The sequence below is a fragment of the Arachis ipaensis genome, chromosome B8 (genome assembly GCF_059453495.1).
Source record: "Arachis ipaensis isolate K30076 ecotype BB chromosome B8, ASM5945349v1, whole genome shotgun sequence".
In the NCBI taxonomy this organism is placed as follows: Eukaryota; Viridiplantae; Streptophyta; class Magnoliopsida; order Fabales; family Fabaceae; genus Arachis; species Arachis ipaensis.
In genome coordinates, this window is record NC_142443.1 from 22,949,055 (window position 1) to 22,964,728 (window position 15,674).

The window sequence follows — 15,674 nt, forward strand, 5'->3', positions numbered from 1 at the left end:
GTGCGCGTGCCTGACGCGAATGCGTGGATTGGAGTCTGCACAGATGACGTGCACGCGTAGACGACGCATACGCATGACAAGGAAAAATGCCGAATGACGCGCACGCGTGACTGACGCGTACGCGTGACCTTCGCGATCTGCAGAATTAACAGAAAACGTTGAGGGCGATTTTGGGCCGTGTTTTGACCCAATTTTCGGCCCAAAAACACAGAATAAAGCCAAGGAACGTGCAGAGACTCAAGGGACGGAGATACACATTCACATATTCTCATTAGGATAGTTTTTAGGTTTTTTAAATCTGAATCTAGAGAGAGAATTACTCTTCCTCTAATTTCTCTTTACATTCCTAGTTTATTACTTTTGCTTTTGGATACTGAAGAGTCATTACCTCCGTTGAAGACACTATTCTAGTTTGTTTCCTTACTTACTCTTTTATTTAGTCCATATTCTTAATTCTTGTTTAGAGTGGTAATTGGATTATTTTCATGAATTATTGATGCAAAGGATTACTTTTATTTTTAATTAATTTTGAATTCCTATTTTATCATGTCTTCTTCTTATATTTTTATGAGTGCTTAATTCATGTCAATGGAGTAGATTCCATACTTGACATGGGGGTTGATTAAAAGGAGACACTTGAGTTGGAAGGCTTAAGTGCTGATTAAACTGGAAGTTGTTGGCTAGTTCTGTATTTACTAACACTAGACCTTCCCAAGGGAGAGGACTAGGATTTGCGAATAAGAGTTAGCTCAATCACTTAACTTTCTTTTATTTAGTAAGGGTTAACTAAGTGAAAACAACAACCCTTTTGATACTACACTTAAGAGATCCCAACAAGGATAGAACTTCCAATTAATCATTCCCCCAGTCAAGGCTTTTTATCTAGAATATTAATAATCATTCTTAGTTTTTATTGCTTTAATTTACAATTATTTAATTGCTCGTTATTCAACTCTCAAACTCTCTCGGAAACTCCTAATTAATAAATTAGTACCCTTTCTCGCAACTCGTTGGGAGACGACCTAGGACTCATACTTCCAGTATTTTTATTTTAACTTTTTGTGACAACCTTTCTAAATTGATGAGGCGGATTTTTGCTGGTTAAGAGCTATACTCGCAACGCTATTCTATTATATTATAATCTCTTAATTGGTCTAACTTCTGCCGCTCGTCACCCATATTTACAAGAAAATGACGACAATTATTATGATGACAAGCATATATTTTATTCATATGAATACTTTTTTCTAACCAGATTATTATGTGTAAGAAAATTGCACAATATAAATATTTTATGAGAAAGTATAAAAAAACAACACATATAGTAAATAACGTGAATGCAGTTGTTGCCGTATTTTTTTCACGATTCTGTTCTCCGCCAGTTGTTGCTGTTCACGACCCCAAGACCGTCGCCACCGTTGCTGTTCATGACCATAGGACCGCCTCATTGCTGCTGTCATCACAACCCTAATACTATCGTTATCCCTGCTGTTCATGATCCTATTACCGTCGTTATCACCGCTGTTCACGACCCCATCATCTTCTTCTTCGTTGTTGTCACGTGATCAGTAATAAAACTATGAAAGAATGAGAAAAGAAACGATGAAAAAAATTTATTGTGTTTGTATTTCTCGATTGATTGAAATTGATGATTGATTGAAAATTATGAAGGTAAAACTAAATATATACAAAGCATTGCCTACGAAAGATAACAACAAATAAAGTTAAGATAAAGATAAGATAAGAACAAGCGATTTAATACGCCCCCGCGAACTAGTGGATGAAAGATGTCAATAATCCACAGCTTGGATAAGTTCTGATGAAATGATTGAGGAAGACGCGTGCGATGTTGTGACACAGAGGGAGATGCATGCAGTGGAGCTAGAGCTGCCGGTAGCACAAACATAGAAAGAGATCTTTAGAAAGCACGTGCGATGCAGAGGAAGATTAGGAAAGGGAGAGACGCAGCAGAGCTAGGGCTGTCGGCGGCAAAAATAGAGAAAGAGATGCTGTGTCTTGAGGGAGAGAGAGCAAGCAACAATCTTCAGAGAGCGCGTAAAGTGTAGTAAGAGTGATCTTCAGAGGGTGCGTAGAGTGCGATAAGAGTGATCTTTAGAGAGCACATAGAGTGCGGTAAAAGAATGCAGATGAAACTGTGAGAAGGAGGCGCAGATGAAACTATGGGAAGAAGGCGCAAAAGAAACTGCGAGAAAAAGGCACAGATTGAGGAGTAACAATGTCTCAGTTCAGTAGTAAAAATCACAATTAATAATCAATTCAAGACAAATACAGTCAAAGAGCAAGTACAACAAATATTACAATTAGCAGTTAAACAGAAAGATTCAAATAGACAAGCCAAACCAACTGAAACATAGCAATTAGATACACATGATGCATGTCTAGTCCTAAACAGGCCATGAGCTCACGTGTCGGTTGGTTGCCCGTACCTGACAACATCTCAGACATAGACATTACGTATCGCCATCCCTATCTCAGAAAACGTCCCTTCCATGAGCGTTCTATATCGCCGTCCTCATGGGATCACCCTTCCGGTCTCAAGTAAGCGTTACGTATCGCTGTCCTCACTGAGTCGTACTCATTGTCTCAAGTGGGCATTAAGTATCGCCGTCCCCACTAGGCTTTAATGCACCATATCTCAAGTGAGCATTATGTATCGCCATCCTCACGAGATTGGGCTCAATAATAATTATGCAAGCAAACAAAGCCTTCATCCTTGCCAATCCAATATTCATATCACATTTAATCATATCACCAACTCCATCAATTTCAAAGGTTATAATGTATATTAACCCCATTAATTTATCACTTAATCATTCTCATTATCTCGTGAGCGAGACTAACCACTGTCCTCACCGTGTGCAGGATGAACCACCATCCTCACAACATTCTCATCCGGTTAACTAAGAGTTTATCTAAGAATAATTTAATTTAATCCACTATATTCCTCCCCAGTGTATTCAAAGTTTAACAATTATTCATTCGAATCCATGCGGAGGTTAAAAGGGGTTATAAACAAACTGGGAAGGCTAGATAGTTCAAAGTCATCATTTTGGCCAAAACAGGGTAGTCGTGTATATGCACACCTCGTGCATACGCGGGGAACTTGAATCGGGTGTTCGCAAAAATTCAATATCGTGCGTATGTGGCCCTTGTGCGTACGCGCGAGTCCAGGGTCATGCATACGCGTCACTCGTGTGTACGCATAGAACGTGCCACTGCCCCCTTGGGTGCTCAAAGTGATGCATACGCATGCATGGTGCATACGCGCGGAACCTGGGCCAGCCCAAGTTTTGCAGAATCTGCAATTTTTCAGTTTTCAATACTAATTTTCAATCTTTCATGACTTTTGCTAAAAAATTCATTTTTTCTCTGTTCGTTGGTAGTTTTAAAGTATTCATTTCCAGTTTTATTTCAAGATAAGTTTCACCCAAATCTAAACTCCGAGTGCTAAATTCTGCATAACTCTGTTTTACCATTTTCTCAAATTTACCTCCTTTAAAAACCAACATAAATCAAATCTCACCCAAACACTCAATTCATTACCAAGCCTAAATCTCCATTTAAAACTAAAAACAACTAATTATCAATTAACCACTTCCAATTTCATCTCATTTTTTCATTTTCAATTTCAACAAAATCTCATTCATCAATGACACATCACCACATATCAATACCAACAAGCTTACCAAAACTTACCCAATTACGGCCTCCGGCCCAATTTCTCATCCAACCATCAATAATCAATCAAACCACATCAATTCAACATACCAACATTCAAACCCTTATCCAACATTAACGATTCTCACTAAACCATCAATACCAACCACATTAATTATTCAACAATATCATAGGGTCATCTAACCTAGGTTTTCACATAACGTTACAAAATGTTTACCCAAAACTAAAATCTATACCTTTGGTGACGGTGGTTCCAAAACCCTTGAATTTCCTTTATGATCAAATCCAAGCTTTAATTAGCATACCCAAGCCTCCACTGAGTGCTCCCCAATCAAGCCAAGCATCCAAGCTATTACATTCAATCTAATTACATCAATTATCAAGCATTTACATTATAGTTTTTACTCAAAATTGGAAATAATGGAAGGATTGAGTTTCTTTACTTTGTACTATATAATCTTGGGTCAAAACCTCGCTAGAGATTGTACTTAAACTTCCCCAAAAGTATCAAAATTACAATGTTCAACACCCACTAACCAAAAACGTAAATTTAAGAAAAAATGAAATTGGGTCAAAGTTCTAGCAAGTACTCACCACAAAAGTTATATAGAATTGAAGAGGAAGATGAGATGAACGCGTGGTCACAAACAGATCTTCGATCAAAGTTTCAGTTTGAGAGAAAATTGGATTTGAGTGGGATGGTGAATAGTGTTAGCTAGGCTCTTCCCTCTTCACCTCTTGCTTGAGTCTCTCTCTCTCTCTAACGGGAAAAAATGAATTGAATTTGGGATAAAGGGTGTGTCATGTGTTTTTACTTAAGTGTGTAAGGGGTATTTTTGTCCTTTTTCTCATTAACCCTACTTAGGGCTAAAATTTTTAAGATAAGTGTTCTAATTTTTATTTTAAATATTTTTCTAATTATTTTTACAGTTTTAATTTTCTCATACGCAGAACTGGACACACTTAAGCATGTACAGTTAATTATAATGCCGGTACGCGTTTTTTCGCAATTAATTATATTTTCGCGCTCCAATTAATTTTCTAAGTTAAATTTTTACTGGTAAATTTCTAAATTATAAATTTTAAATATTTCAACCCTTTTAGCTCACTTTTATAGATTTATTATTTATTATTTTAGCTCACTTTTTAGCAACAATAACATGGATGGATATAGAGAGGGCGCACTACAAGAAAAAAGTTGAGTACCATCGGAAAAAGAAATAAAATCTGACAGTAATTTAATTATCATTGGATTTACCATAAAAAATAATCAGACAGTATAAATGGTGCACGAATTGTAAATCACACTTTTCACAACTCGTACCACTAACCAGCAAGTGCACTGGGTCGTCCAAGTAATACCTTACGTGAGTAAGGGTCGAATCCCACAGAGATTGTTGGCTTGAAGCAATCTATGGTTATCTTGTAATTCTTAGTCAGGATATCAATTATAATTATCAGTTTGGATTACGAAAGATAAAAGAGCATGAATTAAATACTTGTTATGCAGTAATGGAGAATATGTTGGAGTTTTGGAGATGCTTTGTCTTCTAAATCTCTACTTTTCCCCTGTCTTCTTCTTCACGCACGCAAGTTTCCTCCTATGGCAAGCTGTGTGTTGGTGGATCACCGTTGTCAATGGCTACCATCCATCCTCTCAGTGAAAATGGTCCAGGTGCGCTGTCACCGCACGGCTAATCATCTGTCGGTTCTCACTCATGTTGGAATAGGATCCATTGATCCTTTTGTGTCTGTCACTACACCCAACCCTTGTGAGTTTGAAGCTCGTCACAGTCATTCAATCCCTGAATCCTACTCGGAATACCACAGACAAGGTTTAGACTTTCCAGATTCTCAAGAATGCTGCCAATGGATTCTAGCTTATACCACGAAGATTCTGATTAAGGAATCCAAGAGATACTCATTCAATCGAAGGTAGAACGGAGGTGGTTGTCAGGCACGTATTCATAGGTCGAGAATGGTGATGAGTGTCACGGATCATCACATCCATCATATTGAAGTGCGAATGAACATCTTAGATTGAAACAAGTGTGTTTGAATAGAAAATATAAATAATTGCATTAATTCATCGAGACACAGCAGAGCTCCTCACCCCCAACAATGGAGTTTAGAGACTCATGCCATCAAAGAGTACAAAGTTTAGATCTAAAAATATCATGAGGTACAAAATAAATCTCTAAAAGTTGTTTAAATACTAAACTAGTAACCTAGGTTTACAGAAAATGAGTAAACTAAGATAGATAGTGCAGAAATCCACTTCTGGGGCCCACTTGGTGTGTGTTGGGGCTGAGACTTGAGCTTTACATGTGCCTAGGCTGTTTCTAGAGTTAAACGCCAGGTTGTAACCTGTTTCGGGTGTTTAACTCCAACTTGTAACCTGTTTCTGACGTTTAACGCCAGAATGTAACATGGAACTGGCGTTGAATGCCAGTTTACATCGTCTATCCTTGAACAAAGTATGAACTATTATATATTGCTGGAAAGCCTTGGATGTCTACTTTTCAACGCAATTGAGAGTGCGCCAATTGGACTTCTGTAGCTCCAGAAAATCCATTCCGAGCGCAGGGTGGTCAGAATCCAACAGCATTAGCAGTCCTTTTTCAGCCTGAATCAGATTTTTGCTCAGCTCCCTCAATTTCAGCCAGAAAATACCTGAAATTACAGAAAAATACACAAACTCATAGTAAAGTCCAGAAATATGAATTTTGCTTAGAAAATAATAAAAATATACTAAAAACTAACTAAAACATACTAAAAACTACATGAAATTAACCCTAAAAAGCGTATAAAATATCCGCTCATCACAACACCAAACTTAAACTGTTGCTTGTCCCCAAGAAACTAAAAACAAAGTAGGATAAAAAGAAGTGAATATACAATGAATTTCAAAAACATCTATGAAGATCAGTCTTAATTAGATGAGCGGGGCTATTAGCTTTTTGCTTCTGAACAGTTTTGGCATCTCACTCTATCCTTTGAAGTTCAGAATGATTGGCATCTATAGGAACTCAGAATTCAGATAGTGTTATTGATTCTCCTAGTTCAGTATGTTGATTCTTGAACACAGCTACTTTATGAGTCTTGGCTGTGGCCCTAAGCACTCTGTTTTCCAGTATTACCACCGGATACATACATGCCACAGACACATAACTGGGTGAACCTTTTCAGATTGTGACTCAGCTTTGCTAAAGTCCCCAATTAGAGGTGTCCAGGGTTCTTAAGCACACTCTGTTTTTTCTTTGGACCTCGACTTTAACCGCTCAGTCTCAAGTTTCACTTGACACCTTCACGCCACAAGCACATGGTTAGGGACAGCTTGATTTAGCCGCTTAGGCCAGGATTTTATTCCTTTAGGCCCTCCTATCCACTGATGCTCAAAGCCTTGGATCCTTTTTATTACCCTTGCCTTTTGGTTTTAAGGGCTATTGGCTTTTTGCTCTTGCCTTTTGGTTTAAAGAGCTTTTGGCTTTTTCTGCTTGCTTTTTCTTTTTCTTGCTCTCTTTTTTTTCGCATTTTTTTTTGCAAGCTTTGTTCTTCACTACTTTTTCTTGCTTCAAGAATCATTTTTATGATTTTTCAGATTATCAAATAACATTTCTCCTTTTTCATCATTCTTTCAAGAGCCAACAATTTTAACATTCATAAACAACAAATTCAAAAGACATATGCATTGTTCAAGCATTCATTCAGAAAACAAAAAGTGTGGCCACCACATCAAAATAATTAAACTATTTTAAAATTCAAAATTCATGTACTTCTTTTTTCTTTTCAGAAAACATTTTTCATTTAAGAAAGGTGATAGATTCATAGGACATTCATATCTTTAAGACATAGACACTAGACACTAATGATCATGCAATAAAGACACAAACATAAATAAACATAAAGCATAGTAAACAAAAAACAGAAAAATAAGAACAAGGAGATTAAAGAACGGGTCCACCTTAGTGAGGGTGGCGTCTTCCTCTTCTTGAAGAACCAATGGTGCTCTTGAGCTCCTCTATGTCTCTTCCTTGTCTTTGTTGCTCCTCCCTCATAGCTCTTTGATCTTCTCTAATCTCATGGAGAATGATGGAGTACTCTTGGTGTTCCATCCTTAGTTGTCCCATGTTGGAACTTAATTCTCCTAGGGAGGTGTTGATTTGCTCCCAATAGTTTTGTGGAGGAAAGTGCATCCCCTGAGGTTTCTCTGGCCTTAGGTTCCATTAATGGTCATGGAAAAACAAAAAGCAAATGCTTTTACCACACCAAACTTAAAAGGTTTGCTCGTCCCCGAGCAAAAGAAGAAAGGAAGTAGTATAAGAAGAAGAAAATGGAGGAGATTGAGGGAGAAGGTGTATTCGGCTAAGGGGGAGAAGTGGTGGTTGTGATGTGTGAAAGGGAAGGAGTGATGGTTTGAATTTGAGTGGGTGGGTGTAGGTGGGTTGTATGATGGTTTTGGAGGAGTAATGGAGGTGATTGGTGGAGGTTATTTTGAGGAAGAGAGTTATGAAAAGGTGTGAAGAGGAGAGAAGAAAAGGTGGGGATCCTGTGGGGTCCACAGATCCTGAGGGGTCAAGGACTTAGCATCCCTGCTCTAATTAGGCGTGCAAAACGCCCTTTGTCTGCAATACTGGCGTTTAACGCTAGACTGCTGCCTGTATTTGGCATTAAACACCCAAATGTAGCCTATTTCTAGCGTTTAACGCCAGGTTGATGCTTGTTTCTGGCGTTAAACGCCAGACAGATGCTTGTTTCTGGCGTTTAAACGCCAGAATGCTCTTCCTCCAGGGTGTGCTATTTTTCATTTTGTTTTTGATTTTTTAGTAGTTTTTGTGACTTCACATGATCATCAACCTAAAGAAAACATAAAATAGCAATGGAAAATAAATAGATATAATTAAATAACATTGGGTTGCCTCCCAACAAGCGCTTCTTTAATGTCAATAGCTTGACAGTGAGCTCTCATGGAGCCTCACAGATAACCAGAGAAAGGTTGGAGCCTCTCAACACCAAACTTAAAGTTTAGTTGTGGCCTCTCAACACCAAACTTAGAGTTTGGTTGTGGCCTCCCAACACCAAACTTAGAGTTTGAATGTGGGGATTTTGTTTGACTCTGTATTGAGAGAAGCTTTTCATGCTTCCTCTCCATGGTTACAGAAGGAGAACATTGAGTCTTATAGTTTGCAATGTCTGCAAACCACAGAGCTTCCTGAATAGAAAACAATTGCTTATCCGGAAAGGTTTCAGAGATCTCAGTAGGAGGGAGGGATGCTCCTGCTACTGGTTCTATCCGGGACAGGTGATCAGCTACTTGATTCTCTGTCCCTTTTTTGTCTCTTATTTCTATATCAAACTCTTACAAAAGCAACACCCATCTTATGAGCCTGGGCTTTGAATCCTGCTTTGTGAGTAGATATTTAAGATCAGCATGGTCAGTGTACACAATCACTTTTGATCCTACTAAGTATGATCTAAACTTGTCAATGGCATAAACCACTACAAGCAGCTCTTTTTCTATGGTTGTGTAATTTTTCTGGTTATCATTTAAAACACGGCTAGCATAATAAATGACATGCAGAAGCTTGTTATGCCTCTGTCCCAATACTGCACCAATGGCATGATCACTGGCATCACACATTAGTTCCAAAAGTAATGTCCAATCTTGTGCAGAAATAACTGGTGCTGTGACCAGCTTAGCTTTCAGGGTTTCAAACGCCTGCAGACACTCTGTGTCAAACACAAATAGCGTGTCAGCAGCTAGCAGATTGCTCAGAGGTTTTGTGATTTTTGAAAAATCCTTTATAAACCTCCTATAGAATCCTGCATGCCCTAGAAAGCTTCTGATTGCCTTAACATTGGTGGGTGGTGGTAATTTTTCAATTACCTCTACCTTAGCTTGATCCATATCTATTCCCTTGTTTGAAATTTTATGCCCAAGGACAATTCCTTCAGTCACCATAAAGTGACATTTTTCCCAATTTAAAACCAGGTTAGTCTCTTGGCATCTTTTCAGAACAAGTGCTAGATGGTTAAGACAGGAGCTAAATGAGTCTCCAAATACTGAGAAGTCATCCATGAAGACTTTCAAAAATTTCTCTACCATATCAGAGAAGATAGAGAGCATGTACCTCTGAAAGGTTGCAGGTGCATTACACAGACCAAAAGGCATTCTTCTGTATGCAAATACTCCAGATGGACATGTGAATGCTGTTTTCTCTTGGTCCTGAGGATCTACTGCAATTTGGTTGTAACCTAAATAGCCATCCAAAAAGCAGTAGTATTCATGACCTGCTAGTCTTTCTAGCATCTGGTCTATGAATGGTAAAGGGAAGTGATCCTTCCTGATGGCTGTATTGAGCCTTCTGTAGTCAATACACATACGCCACCCTATAACTGTTCTTGTAGGAACCAGTTCATTTTTTTCATTATGAACCACTGTCATACCTCCCTTCTTAGGGACATCATGGACAGGGCTCAACCAGGGGCTATCAGAAATAGGATAAATAATCCCAGCCTCTAGTAACTTAGTGACCTCTTTCTGCACCACCTCCTTCATTGCGGGATTTAGCCGCCTCTGTGGTTGAACCACTGGCTTAGCATCATCCTCCAATAGGATCTTGTGCATGCATCTGGTTGGGCTAATGCCCTTAAGATCACTTATAGACCACCCAAGAGTTGTCTTGTGTGTCCTTAGCACCTGAATTAGTGCTTTCTCTTCCTGTAGCTCTAAAGAAGAGCTTATGATTACAGGAAAAGTGTCACCTTCTCCCAGAAATGCATATTTCAGGGATGGTGGTAGTGGTTTGAGCTCGAGTTTAGGAGGTTTCTCCTCTTCCTGAGGAGTTTTCAGAGGTTCTTTTATTTCTTCTTGTTCCTCCAGATCAGGCTGAACATCTTTAAAAATGTCCTCTAGCTCTGATTCGAGACTCTCAGTCATATTGACCTCTTCCACCAGGGAGTTAATAATATCAATGCTCAGGCAGTCGTCTGATGTGTCTGGATGTTGCATAGCTTTGACAACATTCAACTTAAACTCATCCTCATTGACTCTCAGGGTTATCTCCCCTTTTTGAACATCAATGAGAGTTCGTCTAGTTGCTAGGAATGGTCTTCCTAGAATGAGAGTTGCACTCTTGTGCTCCTCCATTTTCAGCACTACAAAGTCAGTAGGGAAGGCAAATGGCCCAACCTTGACAATCATGTCCTCAATTATGCCTGATGGGTATTTAATGGAGCCATCAGCAAGTTGAAGACAGATCCTGGTTGGTTTGACCTCTTCAGTCAAGCCAAGCTTTCTGATAGTGGATGCAGGGATTAGGTTGATGCTTGCCCCAAGATCACATAAAGCTGTCTTGGTGCAACTTCCCTCTAATATGCATGGTATCATAAAGCTCCCGGGATCTTTAAGCTTTTCTGGGAAGCTTTTCAGAATGACTGCACTGCATTCTTCAGTGAGGAGAACTCTTTCAGTTTCTCTCCAATCCTTCTGATGACTCAAGATCTCTTTCATGAACTTGGCATAAGAGGGTATTTGCTCAAGTGCCTCTGCAAACGGAATCTTTATTTTAAGAGTCCTGAGATAGTCTACAAAGCGGGCAAATTGCTTATCCTGCTCCGCTTGGCGAAGTTTTTGAGGATAAGGTATCTTGGCTTTGTATTCCTCAACCTTGGTTGCTGCAGGTTTATTTCCTACAGAGGTGGTTGGAGAAGCCTTTTTAGAGGGGTTGTTATCAGCACGTGTGTGTGTCTGATACCTCACTAGCGTTTGAATGCCAGGGTTGGAAGCTGGATAGGCATTGGACACCAACTCCTTACCTGTTGCTGGCGTTTGAATGCCAGAACTGAGCTTCCATTGGGCGTTTAACGCCAACTCCTTGCTTGTTTGTGGCGTTTGAACGCCAGAACTGAGCATGGGTTGGGCGTTTAACGCCAGCTCTTCACCCTTTTCTAGCGTTTGAGCGCCAGAATTATTCCTCTCTGGGCTCTTATTGTCCTCAGAGGGATTTTGGGTAGCAGTTTGTTCATTTCTTGGCTTCCTGCTGCTTTGAAGTGAGGTATTTAATATTTTTCCACTTCTTAATTGAACTGCTTGGCATTCTTCTGTTATTTGTTTTGATAACTGCTGTTTTGTTTGCTTCAACTGTACTTCCATATTCATATTAGCCATTCTTGTGTCTTGTAGTATCTCCTTGAAATCGGCTAGCTATTTTGTTAGAAAATCTAATTGCTGATTGAATTCAGTAACTTGTTCTGCAGGACTGAGTTCAGCAGTTACTATTTTAGCCTCTTCTTTCATGGAAGACTCACTACTTAGGTACAGATGTTGATTTCTAGCAACTGTATCAATGAGCTCTTGAGCTTCTTCAATTGTCTTTCTCATATGTATAGATCCACCAGCTGAGTTGTCCAAAGACATCTGAGCTTTCTCTGTAAGCCCATAATAGAAGATGTCTAACTGCACCCACTCTGAAAATATTTCAGAGGGGCATTTTCTTAGCATCTCTCTGTATCTCTCCCAGGCATCATAAAGAGATTCATTATCTCCTTGTTTAAAGCTTTGGATGTTCAGCCTTAGCTGTGTCATCCGTTTTGGAGGGAAATATTGATTCAGGAATTTTTTTGACAGCTGTTTCCATGTCCTTATGCTAGCCTTAGGTTGGTTATTTAACCACCTCTTAGCTTGGTCTTTTACAGCAAATGGAAACAGTAATAATCTGTAGACATCCTGATCTACTTTCTTATCATGTACTGTGTCAGCAATTTGTAAAAACTGTGCCAGAAACTCTGTAGGTTCTTCCTGTGGAAGACCGGAATACTGGCAACTTTGCTGCACCATGATAATGAGCTGAGATTCAACTCAAAACTACTGACTCCGATGGAGGGTATACAGATACTACTCCCATATGAACAGTAGTGGGGTTAGCATATGACCCCAGAGTCCTTCTGGACTGTTCATTTCCACTTAGGTCCATGATGGAGAAAAGGAGATGTTGTCAACTGGAGATTCAAATAGTATTAAAATATATATTTTTTTATTTTTTTTGAAAACAGAAATAAAGAATTAAAATGAAATAAAATGAAAAATGGGTGAGGATTTTCGAAAAATGAAGAGAGAGAAAAAGTGGTTAGGAGGTTTTGAAAAAGATATGATTTTTTAAAAAAAATTTAAAAAGGATATGATTTGAAAAAGATATGATTTTTTTTAAAAAAAAATTGACAACTAAGATATGATAAGATAAAATTTTGAAATTGAAATATAAATTTTTATGAAAAATTTCGAAATATTTGCTTAAAAATAGTTAGAAAAGATATTTTTTTTATTTTTGAATTTTATGATGAAAGAGAAAAACACACAAAAGACACACAACTTAAAATTTTTAGATCTAATGCTCCTTATTTTCGAAAATTTTGGAGGGAAAACACCAAGGAACACCAAACTTAAAAATTTTAAGAACAAAACACAAGGAAGACTTAAGAACACCTTGAAGACTCACAAGAACAACAAGAACATGGAGAGAGAACACAAAACTTAAAATTTTTAGCAAACCACAATGAAAGTTTTGAAAACTAAAGGAAAATTAACAAGAGAACACCAAACTTAAAAATTGACACAAGATTTAATCAAAGAAAAATTATTTTTGAAAAAGTTTTAAAAGGAAGATAGCCAATTACCAAGAACATAAGCACAACGCTCTAGCCAATTGAGCTATAAATTTAAAGTGTTTTTTTAAAAAAATATTTAATGTATAAAAATTTTTATATTTTGGATACTAATAATTCGAAAATGCACAAGAAAAACAAGAAAAATCACAAAACAAGAAAAACTAAAGATCAAACAAGGAAAATAAACAAGAACAACTTGAAGATTAAGAAAGAACAATGAACACAAATTTGAAAAATTAAAAGAAAATAAAAACATGCAATTGACACCAAACTTAAAATATGAAACTAAACTCAAACGGAAAAACTCAATTATTAGTTTATAAAAATTTTCGAAAAATTTAAAAAGAGAAAATAAGGATTTAAAAAAAATTTCAACAAAAAATAATAATAATAGAAGACGCAATTTTAGTGACTCTAAACTAAAAAGATAAATTTTTCCTAATCTAAGCAACAAAATAAACCGTCAGTTGTTCAAACTCGAACAATCCCCGGCAACGGCGCCAAAAACTTGGTGCACGAATTGTAAATCACACTTTTCACAACTCGTACCACTAACCAGCAAGTGCACTGGGTCGTCCAAGTAATACCTTACGTGAGTAAGGGTCGAATCCCACAGAGATTGTTGGCTTGAAGCAATCTATGGTTATCTTGTAATTCTTAGTCAGGATATCAATTATAATTATCAGTTTGGATTGCGAAAGATAAAAGAGCATGAATTAAATACTTGTTATGCAGTAATGGAGAATATGTTGGAGTTTTGGAGATGCTTTGTCTTCTAAATCTTTACTTTTCCCCTGTCTTCTTCTTCACGCACGCAAGTTTTCTCCTATGGCAAGCTGTGTGTTGGTGGATCACCGTTGTCAATGGCTACCATCCGTCCTCTCAGTGAAAATGGTCCAGGTGCGCTGTCACCGCACGGCTAATCATCTGTCGGTTCTCACTCATGCTGGAATAGGATCCATTGATCCTTTTGTGTCTGTCACTACACTCAACCCTTGTGAGTTTGAAGCTCGTCACAGTCATTCAATCCCTGAATCCTACTCGGAATACCACAGACAAGGTTTAGACTTTCCAGATTCTCAAGAATGCTGCCAATGGATTCTAGCTTATACCACGAAGATTCTGATTAAGGAATCCAAGAGATACTCATTCAATCGAAGGTAGAACGGAGGTGGTTGTCAGGCACGCATTCATAGGTCGAGAATGGTGATGAGTGTCACGGATCATCACATCCATCATATTGAAGTGCGAATGAACATCTTAGATTGAAACAAGCGTGTTTGAATAGCAGAGCTCCTCACCCCCAACAATGGAGTTTAGAGACTCATGCCGTCAAAGAGTACAAAGTTCAGATCTAAAAATGTCATGAGGTACAAAATAAATCTCTAAAAGTTATTTAAATACTAAACTAGTAACCTAGGTTTACAGAAAATGAGTAAACTAAGATAGATAGTGCAGAAATCCACTTCTGGGGCCCACTTGGTGTGTGTTGGGGCTGAGACTTGAGCTTTAGTGATAGATAGAGAAGTGTATGTGGAGCAGCCTCCTGGTTTTGAAAATAAAGAGCATTTTGATCATATTTTCAAATTATCGAAAGCTCTCTATGGTTTAAGACAAGCTCCTAGAGTTTGGTATGAGAGACTTAGCTCTTTTCTTTTGAAAAATGATTTTCAAAGAGGCACCACTGACACAACTCTATTTATCAAGAACTCTAATGTTTCTTTTATTCTAGTCCAAATATATGTTGATGACATTATTTTTGGATCAGCCAATGAATCCCTTTGTTCTAAATTTGGAAAACTCATGACAAGTGAATTTGACATGAGTATGATTGGTGAACTTAATTTCTTCCTTGGGCTGCAAATTAAACAAACTGGAAAAGGTATTTTCATTCATCAAGAAAAGTATGCCAAGAAATTAGTTAAGAAATTTGGTATGGAAAATGCCAAACCCATGGGAACTCCCATGCATCCTAGTTCTAAATTAGATAAGGGAGAAACTGAGAAAGATGTTGATGAGACTAGGTATAGAGGAATGATTGGTTCTCTTATGTACTTAACTTCCTCTAGGCCCGATATTGTGCAAAGTGTTGGATTGTGTTCTAGGTTCCAATCCAAACCTAAAGAGTCACATCTTTCTGCAGTTAAAAGGATCGTTAGATATATTCATGGCACATCCAATTTTGGTCTTTGGTATCCTAAGATTGATGATTCTTCTGTAATTGGTTATTGTGATGCAGATTTTGCTGGTGATAGAGTTGATAGAAGGAGTACTTCAGGCCTATGTTGCTTCCTTGGAAAGTCATTGAA